This window comes from Opisthocomus hoazin, chromosome 8 (assembly GCF_030867145.1).
Source record: "Opisthocomus hoazin isolate bOpiHoa1 chromosome 8, bOpiHoa1.hap1, whole genome shotgun sequence".
Lineage (NCBI taxonomy): Eukaryota > Metazoa > Chordata > Aves > Opisthocomiformes > Opisthocomidae > Opisthocomus > Opisthocomus hoazin.
The window spans coordinates 17942229-17955092 of record NC_134421.1 but is presented as its reverse complement, the minus strand read 5'-3'; the positions used below and the strand labels follow the sequence as shown (position 1 = coordinate 17955092).

The following is a 12864-nucleotide window of genomic DNA, read 5'->3' as shown; positions in this document are numbered from 1 at the left end:
GCTGTTGAGCTCCTTATCGTTTAGAAAAAAAAAAAAAAGTTTCTTCCTGAATCACCAGCACCGGTTTCTGCAGCACTCTGCTTTTCATTTTTGATTTCTCATGCATGTTTCGATCAGGCTCACATCTGCCTGGCTGAGGTCTGTTTGCTGAGGTAGCAGAGCTGCAGGAGAAGTTACTGCTCTCTTTTACGGAGGTGTCCACCATTTTGGCAATAAGGAAAACTCGTAAGAGCCAAATCACCACGGAAAGCCCAATTACGTATGCTGCAATTCCCCAAATAAACGTTTCTGGCAGGAACATGATGAGTTGCTGCCCATCCACCCCATAAAGTCTTCCTGACTGCTGTAGAAGTTCCTGAGCTTGTGGAGAGGGCTTAGACATGGAAGAGCAAATGGCTACAGCTGCGTGGCAAAGGCTCTCTCTCCTTGTGTGGAAAGGGAGGCAGGGAAGTCCGTACCATGCCAACGATTAGAAGCTGGAGAAGAAGGAGGTGTGAGGAGAGGTGGTAGCACTGATAATTACGTGAATGGAAATGCTTGCCATTCTTCTTAATGTTTAAAGAAAACCACAGTTCTGAGGTGATGTAATTCCTGCTTGGTTGGGTTGTTTATTCAAGCAGTGCAGCGCTGTGCTAGCACATGGGGAAGGGAAAGTAAAACTTCAGCTCGGCTTTTGCTCTCTCGGGATTTATGTACGCTTTCAGACTCATTCAGGTCAAGGCAGGGTGTGAATCTGAAGCAGAGCAGCATTTCCAGCATGGCCCTCTCTACAGACCGGCCCTTTGCTAAGGAAGGTGCAAAACGCAGATGGGGGTTTTGAAGAAACCGGTTTAATAGAAGGAGCTGTAACTCTTCTTCCTCTCCCCAAAAGATTTAAAATAATCTTGCTGTCCATAAAAATCAGGTTAGCTATTTTTGGTTCTTCCAGAGCTAAAATGAATGCAGCATCTCTCATTTGCAGTCATGATAAGTCACTAGATATCAATTCTTAATTGCTTGATTAATCCTGAATTTTCAGAGCTGACAGTGCCTGTCCCAGCACTTAGACAAGAGCTACGTTTAAAAGAAAGGAGAAAACACTTCCCTCTTTTCTAATTTTTTTTTTCTTTAAACATAGCCTGCAAGGTAAGAGCTTGAAATTACAGGGAGATTTGTAACATATGCTGTCCTGAGAAAGCTGAGCGGTTAAGCAGAGTAGAAGTGAAACAGTGAGAGGTTCATGATAAACTAAGGGGGGTGCGATGAATTAATTTTAGCGTATGCTTCGGTAATTCGCTACAAGACTATCTCAAACCCAAATGTTAGTGCACTTATATTTGCTGTATGCTCGTGCACGTTAGGCCATGTTTTTTGTTTAAATAAGCAGAAAAGTTTCCTTCGTGAAGATCGTGACATTTTGATGTAGAGAAAGGCCATTTAAGGTCAGCAGTTATGGGGGACTACACCTTTGTGTGCTTTGTGTATGGTTGGACTGATAATTATCACTGCACATGCCTCCCTAAGAGGTTTGTTAAAAAAATACAGACCAAATAAGAAAAGACATTCAAACCCCTTACAGAATATTTATAACATTGTTTTGGCTTGTTCTTTTTTTTTTCCCCAGCAATGTGTGTGTGGCAGATCCAGGATGAGCAGCAACGTGGTGTATCAGCCCTTGCTTGGGAGGAATGTATTACACTGTCAGGTCTCCTTTTCTGTGTGACAGGCAAGCCAGAATACATGATGGCACGGCGTGATGTAAAGGTGTTATGGGTACAAGTTCAAGCTGGCTTTCCTGCTGTGTTAGAAAAAGGACTTATTTTCATGTCATCCCTCTAACTAAGGAATAATAAAACGTCTGATTTTTTTTCATTCCAATTAACTGCTGTTTCTGGATGCCACAGATTTCTTGGGAGAGGTAAGTGCTGTGTAGGGCATCTACTCAAAGCGCTGTGTAATCCGAGGGAATGTTACGGTGACAATATTAAAACGCAGGAGTGCCATTACCGCTGTTCTTACCAGATGAGCAGCCAGTGACCTCTGAAGAAAATCCCAGTGGTGAAAGGGAAAAATTCTGATGATACACCCCCAACCGTGAACACAGGACCCCCTCCATGGTTACCTGCTGGAACTAAGCGTGGTTATTTTGGTCTGCAAGTGACTCCAGGAATGGTGTAGAGAAGGGAAATTTTCCACTGTGTACAGGGCTTAGACCTATTGCTCTGCAGATGTCCCACTTAGTGGGCAGTTAAACGATCCCAAAGGCCTATTGTCCTCATCTAATCCCTTCCTGCAGTCAGGGTTTCTTAAGTGGTTTCTTTTGTGCTTTGCTCCATCTAGTCTTGTGTGAATCAGGTGATGGGAGCTCCTCTGGGATGCCGTCTTGCAGTCTTGTAGATTAATGTTTTCTTTGCTTACTTTAATTTACATTTATACCATTTATACGCCCTCAGACAATCCTAAACCGCCTTTCTTTCTCCCTGGTGCTTCTGCACCCCTGAAGTTCTCATACGCAATTCCCGTGATGCTCTTCACAGTTGTTATTTGGCCAACCTACACACGCTGTAATCCCTTCCAGCTTTTTTATCATTTTATGTTCCTCTTTTTTTTATTTCCCTCCAAGTTGTTGACATCTAGCTAGCACCGAGTTGTCCAGAACTAAACATGTCTTCAAACTGCGGTCTCACCACTATATTAAAAAATGGGACTATTGCCTATATCTCTGAGAAGAGGTCTCTGCCTTTACAACCCCAAATTAAATTAACTGCATGATTTTTGCTGCCATATCACATTGCAAAAACATATTAAATCTGCTGTCTACTGTCTCCCTGAGGTCTTCTGGTATTTCTGCTTTCCGTGCTTGAGCACAGATGATTCCTCTCTTCACCTCAGATTCTATCTTTCAGTAGCTCCTATGTTGTACCTACTGTCTTTTTAGACACGTGGGATCGCTTAGGGTTCGCCTTTGAGGAACAGCAGTGTGATTCCTTACACATAAGCAAATTCTATTTTTTACCATGAAATAGTCTGTCTCCACCATTTCCCCACCAAGCTGTCCTATGATAGTCTGCTTCAATGCAATTAAAAGGCATGTTACCCTTTTTGGTTTCCAGCTATTACTATTTATAACTGTACAGAGCGCCGGCCTGTATGTTAATAATCTGCAACAATCTGTTTGAACATCACGTACCGAGGATCACAGGTTGAAACTCTTTTTCTGGAAAAAAGAAAGTGCTGTTCTTTCCTTAGGAAGTTTCCGTCCCAAATGTCAAGAATATGGATTAGCTTTTCTTTGGTGGGGAACGACATGTTAAAACACTGCTTTGTGCAGAAGACATCTTTCTATGGGTGGCTCAACACTCTGAAATTAACTTCCCCAGGAAATAAGGTCTATCACTGAAATTGCCATCGTCCTCATTTACTCTGATATAAACACAGAGCAACGTGAATAGAGGAAAGGGAAAAAAAAAAACCCTCATGAAACCAAAGCACTTTGCTCCATGCATCATTTTCTTCCTAGGGAGAGAACAAGAAAAAGAAAAACAAACCCTCAATGTGACAGATGTTAGTCAGCTCGGCTAATGCAGTCCTAGAAGGTACTTGGATATTACGTTTATGAAAACAGTGTAAGAATCGATACGGAAGGGAATACATTTTATCATATTCTATTTCACAGATAAGAGAATCTGGAAGAATTGGTTAAAGCAGGCAAGACATCAAAAGTAAAAGTGGTATTGTAGCTGTGATCGTCTAAAGATCCTAGGGAAGCAAGGCTTGTGGCAAAAGGTAGTATCTTTTATTAGATCAACTGATAAGAGCCGGAAAAAGAAAACGAGCTTTTGGGCTCAGGGTCTCTTTATCAGATCTGACAGAAAGCAGCAAATTTCAAGCTAACTACAGGTTAGATGCAATTGCTCTTAGTTTAATCAAATCATATTAATCAATTTGACCACTTGAGAAAAAAACAGGAGCACCTATGGAGCGGAAAGGGGTGTGAGCAGAAGTGACTGACAGGCTGCAGGTTCTCTGCTGGACCACTAGCGAAAAACAATTGTTTGTGCTGGTGACAAAGGGAGAGTTCAGCAGGGGGGCTGTAACGGGCTAGGAAGGCAACATCTCTGTTAAATCCATGAGATTTAGTATGCAGCAATTATAAGTTTTAATTCTGAGCTTTATTTTTGGGGAACATTTTCTAGGTCTCCTTTGGGGTAAGGATTGAGGGGTTCGAGCTGTTGCTGTCTGACAGACATTCTCCCGGTGATGAGTACGTGTTTCTGTCCTTTACTGGCTGGCTGTACGCGCTGGTTCTAAGCCAGCAATTGTTTAGTTTCATTCACATGGCTTCTACGGGGGTATCTCGTGTGCTGGATGAAGTGATGAACTGTAGAGATCTGGGACAAGTACATGCAGGAACAAAGAATTTTGTCGGTTTTGCTGTGGGAGGAAGGGCATTGATTATGCTGTCTGCGGAGTGGTACTGGCATATTTCATGTTTGATGCTCTGGCGCTATCTACTATTTCATGTGTTTTCATCTGCGGATTTGCTTCCTGTAATGAGCTGGGAAAGGGAGAGCCTGAAGGTTAGGAGAAGAGGCACTGGGAAAAAAATCTTTCTGAGACAGTAATTTAAAACATTATTTTATGAGTGGATTTTAGCATGGAATATTATCGCTATCAGGGGCACGTGATTGTGGGACAGGAATGCCACAGCACAGACTCTAAAATAAAAAGCAGAAAAACAAATTTGCAGAAAGCTAATGTGGTGAGAGACTTTGCCAGTCCTTGTTAATTTTGGTCGCACTAGACAAACACCAAATAAACCTTGATCCATTCAAAAGTGATTTTCTAAAACTGCTGTTGTTGCTGTCCTATCTTTATTGTAGTAAATTTGTATCTATTTCACTGGGAAGAGTGACCTTGCTGGATAAAGCAGATCACCAGTGTTCCCTCAGAGCAGGTGCAACAATATCTGCAGGGCTAGCTGGATCTCATAGCTTCTTGGTGCGCTTTGGATGGCTGCTGGTCTTATTGCATCCGCTTTATAGAGGAAGTTTTATGGTCTGTAGGTTCTTGTGTCTGTGCTAGCTTGCAGGGTGCCATTTTTTAATGTCAATTCTGGCGTCTAGAAAGATGATGCCACTGTAGGAGCAATCTTGGGACTGACCAGAGCAGCAGGGAAGCTGCTCATTTTATTTGCGGTTGTATTTGACGAAGCAGTCTGAGGTTTTCTGAACTGTCCGCATTTCTGATAGATATGCCATCTATGTTTCCTATACACAGCCTGGCTTGGTGGTGTAATGTTTCTCAGACTTGGCTTGTGAATTAAAATAGCATATTGGGGCATTAAAGAGCTGCAGAAAGGTGATCTCTCTCTGCCCCCCACTTACAGCTTGGCAAACAAAAGATGACTAAATGTTGTCTGAACAAGAGAGCTGGATGCTTGCTGCATGATGTAGCAGATATGAAAATTTCACATGGTTCAAAAAAGAAAAAAAAAAAAAGACTGAATGCATTGAAGAAAGATCCTTTGGAAGGCGTTCAATACAAAGCCGGCTGCTGTGGGCCGGGAAGTGCCTGACCACAGGACCACTGGGTCGCGGGGAGGTTTTCCTGGGGCAGCGCTAGGGTCCGGCTGATGGAGCCGCCAGCCCCTCCTCGGGTTTGGCTGCTCAGCACTCTCGCAGGCAGGGTGCTGATCTGACTCGGTGCTGCTGCTGCTTCTCTGGTCTCTTCCAGAGAAAACGAGGGGGTTTTCCTCTCTTACTGCAAGCCCCGACTAGAACGCACGTCATTACGTTTTTATTTACTTTCCAGGCTGCTGCGGCAGGCCCAGGCCTATGCATCAGGCGCAGACCCCCTGTTCAGGGGGCCGTTTCACCCCCCGCTCCCCCGCGCCGGAGGAGGCCGGCCAAGCCCCTGCCTACCTGACTCCCGGCGGCCCCCGCCGGCACACCGCCGGCCGTCAGGCGGCCGTTCCTCCAGGGAAGCCGGCGCCCGCCCCGAGGCCCACCGTGGCTCCCTTCCCGCCCCGCCGCAGCGGGGCCTGCCCGGCCGGGGCAGCGGCCGATCCCACCGAGACCTCGGCGGGGCGGGGGGCGGAACCGCGCCACCGCCTCCCCTAAGGCAACGGGGGCGAGCGCGGGGGCCCGGGGCGGGGGGGAAGGCAAACCCACGGCGGGCCGCGGGGGCCCGGGGCAGCGCCCTCCCCCTCCAGGCAGCGCTGTGAGATGCCAGAGCCCTCCTCCGCGCCCGGCCCCGCTGAGGGAGCCCGCCCCGCCGGCGGCGGCTCCTCCTCCTCCCCCGCCGCCGCCGCTCTGCCAGCAGCCAGTCGGGCCTGAGACCCGCGCCCGGCTGCGGGGCCTGCCCTGAGCGCCGGCGGAGGGCGGGCAGGGGGAAAGGGGGAGAGGGGCGGAAAGACCAGCGAGGAAAAGGCCCGGAGCCCGATCCCGGCGCGTCACATGAGCTGACAGGATCCGTACCCGCTGCCCCGCCGCGCAACAAAGACTCGGGAGACCCGCTGCCCGCCGCGGGACGGGACGGGGCGGGACGGGGCTGCCATGGGACCCTGAGCGCCGGCCCCACAGGTAAGCGGCGGCCGTTACGGCGGGCGCCTGCCCGCGCGCCTCACCTTGCGCGCGAGGGCGCCCCCCCCGTCCACCTCGCGGGGCCGGGGGCGGCTTGCCTCGGCGGGGGTGGGCTCCCCCCTTCTCCCCTCCCCCCCCCCGATTTGTTCTGAGGTGACTGTTTTGATCTGTTGGGTCTTGTCCTCCCCGGCGTGCGCGGTGTTCACCGAGGGGTTGGTTTGTTTCCGAGCGGGCTGTAACCCGAGCTCTGCCCGCGACCCCGGGGACCCGCCGCCCCCGCGTCCCCCCCTGCGTGTGAGGGCCGGGCGGCTCCACGCCGGTGCGCGGGGGGCTCCGGCGGCCGGGCCTGGTGGGGAGCGGGGGGAAGCGCGGCTGCTGCCCGCGGGGCAGCCCGTCCGCTGGCGTGGGTCCGTCCGGCCGCCGGTGCGCACGGCCGCCGTGCGTCTCCAGGTCCTTCGGATGAGCTTCTGGCGAGCAGGCAGTTAACGTCGTGCGGTTTTGTGCGTGGCCTCCCCCCTCCCGTCTCCCCCCCCTTATAGACCGACACGTCGTGACCTTTCGGCTTTTAAGAAGAATATTAAGGTGATTTTTATTTTTCCTAAAGCGCCATCCCGCTTGCGAGCTGCCTCCCCCCGGCCGGGTTACTGCTGGCGTCGGTCGGCAGCCCCTCGCCCACCCGGGCCTTGCCCGCGGGGGCCGTGGCTGGAGGTTGTTGACATGTGCCACACGCTCCTCAGCGAGCGGCCTCGCAGCACCGAGGATTATGGCGGGAAACTGCCAGTGGGGGACCGGGCAGCGGCGTGGTGAGACCCGCCGCCGGGTGAGAACGCCCCGGCGAGGCCGGCCTTCGAAGCCGCCTCTTGTCCGGGAAGCGCTCTGCCCCGGTGTTGCTGCCTGTGGGTGAGGAGAGGGCGGTGCTGGGAGCGGAGCTGGGAGTGTAGAGGTGCTGGGGACATGGGCTGGGGGGGCAGGCTGGAGGTCGGGGAAGAGTGGGCAAGGGGAGAGCACGGCTGATGGGAATGGGGGGCTGTGGACAGCCTGGGCAGGGGGCTTGGCCCCTCTTTGTGTGTGTGGAATGGTGCGATGCTGCTCAAGGAAACGGTTTTATGTGTGGTATGGGTTTTTCTCTTTTTTTTTTTTTTTTGTTGTTATACAAAAATAATCTGCTCCTGGGCATGGCTAGCATCTTCCTCCATACGCCAGGCGGCCGCCTGGCTTGAGTCTTAACGCAGACGCCTGTTAACCCTGGCTCTGTCCAACTGGGAGTGTCCCCGGGAAGGAGTCTTCCCCTGCGTGGTTATCTTGGCTTGCGGGGACAGAGAAGAAACCACAGTTCCCTTTCAGAGGAAGGCGGTAGGCCAGCCTTGATAATTGTGCTAAATCTCTTTAAGTCAAAATTAAAAATAAGTGACACTACAAAGTGAGGAGGAGCAAGCCACCCGCTGCCCTCTGGGTGCCCAGTGCCTGTGAGGGCAGAAGGAGCCCCGGGAAAGCCGTTTGTGTTCTGGTGTCGGGGCAGGACTGTGGTTCAAACAGCAGGAAGCCAACTGTGCACCGGGGAAGGCTGTGGGACGGGGGGAAGCTGAGGGTGTACAGCACCTTCCAGTGCAGCCAATGTGTCCTGAGCTGTCTCGCATCTCTTGCTGCAGGCTTTGGTAAGAAAGGGGGTACGTGAGCGAGGAGGTTAGGCAGATACTGCTGTTGGCCTCCACTGTTCAAGGACTACGAGTTAGCCTGCTTGTTCTGCCCCCACCCCAGTGTTTTTAAGGAGTGGCACTGGGGTCCCTGTTGGCGTCCTTCAGGGTGAACCAGATTTGCAAGTTCATGCATATCTTCATGCAGACTTGGACCTGGAGTTTATTTTTAATGAAAGCAACGGATTTTATGTAATGTGACTCCAGTTAAAGCAGCAAGTGCTACAAAATGTGGGGCAAAACCGTGAAAGGAGGCAATACTGATTTTAATGGCTCATTTTGCCCCAGCCTCTTAGTTTTCAAAGATTACTGTCCTGACTCACCTCCCTTTGTGGGGTGTTTCTTGGTCGTGGTGGGGAACAGAAAAGAATCTGTCAATAGCCAGCACAATTTCTGCTGAATGGTACTGAAAATATGACTGATTTTTAGTGTAACCGGCTGTGTCATGAGGGCCCGGACTGGAACCCTGACAGTTTGTTTTGTGTGGGTCATTAGCTGCAACGGAAGACTAATGACTGTGGCTGACAACTTGTGTCTTCACAAAACAGAGGAAAAGGTTGGCTTTTCCCCTGGAACAGACGGGAGGTTTGAAGTGAAAGTTAGTTCATCTGTCCCTTCCCTTCAAAAAAATGTAGAGCACATTTTTGAGACTGAGTCATCAGGTACAATTTATTTCGAGTATTTCTAAGCTATTGTGAGTTTGATGCACTTTGGCCGCATGCTCACTGGAACTGTTAAGACAGTCTTGCTCAGATTTGCCCTGGCTGGGCTCGAAAAGGTGACGAGGGAGTTTCCTTGCTGTGGCCCTTTTAGATCCAGGCAGAGCACAAGTGTCTTAAGGGAGGGACAACTGGCACGCAATACCCTCTCTGCAGGGGTGGTAAAGGAGCAGCATCAACTATCCAGCCCCATCTTCCTGGGCAGCCTTTGCTGACAGGGACGAGCTGGTAGCAGGTGAGATTGGAAGCAGGAAGGGGTGGAATATTTTGATGCCCTGTGCTCTGGGCAAGCTGGGAAGGGAGCGTGCAAGCCTCTTGTCCATCAGCCAAGCTTTTGCCGAAGGCCATGCTGCCTCCCCCTGACAGACCAGCGTTACCTTTCGACTCTCTCTGAGCTGCACTTCTTGAGAGGCGTAGCACAGGATCAGATACGTGGTGTGCGGGGGGCAAGTTCTCTCCAAAGTCACTTTGTCATGGGAGTCGTAACAGGGATACAGAGATTCCGGAATGATTATTAGTGTCTGATGACCTGGCCAGGATTGTGTAATGACACTGAGTAAGAGATAAAAGGTTTTATATCCCATAAACTTGGTTCTCGCTTCAGGGTGAACCACAAGGCTTTTGAAAATGTGTGTTTGACGGCTCTCTGGTAACTGCAAATAGGTGCAAACATTAATCACTTGAAACAGGTCCTGAAAAATAATAACAGACACAGATGCAGGCTATAGGCACGAAAGTGAAAGAAAAGCTAATTGCTGGGTTTTTTTGACGCATTTTTAAAATCACGTTCAATTCTGCATATATGATTCTGTGAGTGACCCAGCATCTCCAGCAGTTTATTCATTTATTTAAAACAGCTTTGTAGTTCACCTTGAAAACCACTTCCTGCCATATGGTTATATTATTTCCCTATGCCACTTTTTTTTGCTAATTATCAAGACCATTTGCTTTAAAATAGGTGTTTTTAATTTCACAGCCTTGTCTGCCTCTCCTGCTTGATCCTGCCCTGGAGTCAAGAGGCTGTATCTGTTCATTCTCCATGGCAACAGCTGTGTTTTACTTATTTCAATTTAATTAAAAAGCGGCTATCAAATTCTAGGCATCTTATATGTTCCTTATACTAGAAAAATATCAGTTGATCAGTCTCCATAACAGATCTACCAACGTCAAAAATAAAATTCTCAGCCTGAGCCACTGGTTTCTTTCCCAGTCCGTCCCCTTTTGAAGACTTTAGGAGAGAGGGTGGTGCTGTGGCCTGTCCTCAGGTGGAGCAGATGTTGGCTGCTGGACTGGGGTCATGGTAGGAGTCCAGAACTGGACTCCCATAGCATTGGTGGTAACATCGGGGTGCCAGTTTAAACCGGAGGACAGCCTGTTCAAGCCCATTAGGTCACCTCTCTCCTCCTGCTGTTGCTGTGCAGCTGTTGGGAGGTTTCGGGGCTTGACAGGTTGGCATGAAGACCCCAGACCTTGTCTGGGAAGGGGAGCATGGGTTGTGTGCTCTGTGCATGGCTGCCTGCTTGCTGGGGCAGGCGCTTTCTGCAGGAGCTACATCTGCTGAGCCGTTTTTGGGGACTAGTGGGAGGTTGTGATGCCGTTGCAGGCTGGGGTGGAAAGGGCACAAGTATCTGTAGGCACAAACATCTGTACCTGCTGCAGTGAAAATGCAGAAAATGGCAGTTCTGCTAGAAATGTTGCTGTGTTTATCAGCTCTCCCCAGGTGAGAGATTTTACAAGTCCAAATCCTTTGTGTTTGTTTTTTTGGTCCATCTTGAAGCCTATCTGTTTTCTGATGCGTGTGTGATACAGCGTTTGGTTTTAAACTAGTCACAGTGCAGAATCCTCCAACGCCCCGTTGGTTTAAGCGTGCCCGGTGTTTGTATGCAGGCTAGAAATGAAGGCCTTAATCCTAAATTAGTTTTCCAAACGCTGTGGTTATACAAACACTAGTTTGTGTCAGGGATAGAGAAACATGAGCAATGACAGGCAGTTGTTGGCTAAAGAGGGGACGGTGTCAGGAAAGGACCTTGGGGGTGGATGGAGGAGTGTGGTGAATTTACTAACCTGCAGGTGTTAAGTTTGGTAGTAAACAGACGGAGTGGAACCAGTGTAATTAAAGAGTGCCAAAATTAACACTCATTTTTGTCTTCAATACCAACACCCCAATTCTTAATAGATTTATATTCCCTTGAAGGGACTGTTCAGATGACTCAGCCTTTGGAGTACCTGTGTGCCGCTAGTGTTTTTCTTCTTAGGAGAAGATGGGCATGCTGAGTTGCATAACTAGACTCACGCTATTTCTGAGCTCTGCTAATGTGTGGTAGAAGAAAAGTTGGCTGTGCATTTTTATTAAGCCTTGAGGAGCAGTTATCATGAGAAGAGTGCTTGCACAAAACTACACTTCTTATTTTTTTACCTCCTTTCCCTTAGTGTTGCTACTCCCAGTGCTTTTTCAAAGTCACTGCTGGCGATTTTAACAACAGATGTAGGTTCTTGCTCCTCCTAGCCTTGCCAAAGCCCACGAGGCTATGGCAGAAATCGTTGGGCTCGCTCCTGGCTTGCTTGTCTTCCTTGATTACAATTAGGTACAAAATTTTTAGCTGCAGATGCCTGGTGATCATGCACCAACTTTGAAGACCCTCTTTGAGTCCATGAGGTTAGCATGTGTTTACTAGTAAAGTGAGCGTGTTTGGTCTATGGAATGCTGAGCGGTAAATCTGAAATCTTATGATGTTGTTCTGAATAAAAACAGAATAAAACCAAGCAAAACTTCAAAGAAAGCTTTTGTTTGTTACTGTATTTAAGCAGATACATTCAAGGAATTTATATCCAACTGGTAACATCCTTAATTCTTTATTACTGGTTTTACTAGAGTACAGGCATGATCTGTATTCTTTAAGAGTTCATCTGTTCCTCTTGCTTATCCAGCTTTGAAGTAGACCTCGCAGATATTAATTTCTGCATAGCCTGTAACCTCATCTATAAAATGAAGGGAATACTTCATACAGGCAGCTGTGAAGTTACATTTATTGTCTGTAAATTGCTTTTAGTAATTGAGCAGAGGAGGTGGATAGGAATAAAGACAGTGGAGTAATATGGGCTTGTTTTTTTTTTTTTAATCAAAAAGAACTGCATTATTTTTGTTCATCTGATGATGTAGAAGCTGATGGGGAAAGAAAAATGCTTTCAAGAGCACCCTGAAACTAATTGTTAAGTTTGTAATGAGAACAGACATTTCTGAGCATAGTGGTGAAGGCAGCCATCTTGTTTGATAGTAGCAGAGTCCAATTTAGAAATAGGCACAATTGTTACTGGAAATCCTGCAGTACTTCTCATATTTCTGTCTGGTTTGGGTCTGCGCAGTTTTAGTGTCATTCTTTACCTACACGGCTGCCTTCGTCATCCAGTTCAGAAGTGCTGTTGGTAAGTAGAGCCTAATAATAGGTAAAATTCCCTGTTTTAAGGTTCTTGGCAAACACCTCTATTGCAGGCTTTTCAGCTAGGCGCCTTGTTTTCTGCTGACTGGTATACTTGTTGGGTGAAACCGCAGTTTCATGTGGGTAAGGATGGATTTGCTTGCTGTGGCTGAACCAATCTAACCGCTTGCTCGTTCTAAGAGGAGCGGTCATGCGTTGCTCATGGCTCTGTGGCTGTATTCCTTGCCTTGTGCCCACTCTGGGGCTAAACGATCCAGCTTGTTCAGCTTTCGGAAAGGTGACTTGCTCCAAAATACAAAAAAGTGAATAGTTTTCTCCTGGGACAGGGAACTGAACCTGCTCACCAGGTTCAGGCTAGTATCAGAGCTGCCGCACAGGAGGGGCGAGATTTGTTTTGCCAGCAGTGAAAGGTAGGGAATGAAAGAAAGGTGGAAATCGGGCCCCCCTTTTT

General features: G+C 48.5%; 1 protein-coding gene and 1 long non-coding RNA gene across 6 annotated transcripts in view; one reads left to right on the top strand and one right to left on the bottom strand.

Moving 5' to 3' along the window:
* Positions 1–4129: 4129 nt before the first annotated feature.
* LOC142362276 (uncharacterized) lies at positions 4130–6036 on the bottom strand. 2 transcript variants are annotated; one of them, XR_012764898.1, is made up of 2 exons: positions 5904–6036; positions 4130–4537 (listed from the first exon to the last, which is right to left on the bottom strand). It is a non-coding gene; the product is annotated as an uncharacterized LOC142362276 (long non-coding RNA). The 2 variants fall into 2 exon arrangements; XR_012764899.1 differs by having other exon boundaries at positions 4130–4413.
* Positions 6037–6333: 297 nt separating this feature from the next.
* The window catches only part of TCF20 (transcription factor 20), a 138658-nt gene continuing 132127 nt past the window's right edge, over positions 6334–12864 (top strand). For all 4 annotated transcript variants that reach the window (XM_075428363.1, XM_075428368.1, XM_075428367.1 and 1 more), the window contains exon 1: positions 6334–6563. The gene's annotated coding sequence lies outside the window, so the exon portion shown is untranslated. The remainder of the gene's footprint in view (positions 6564–12864) is intronic.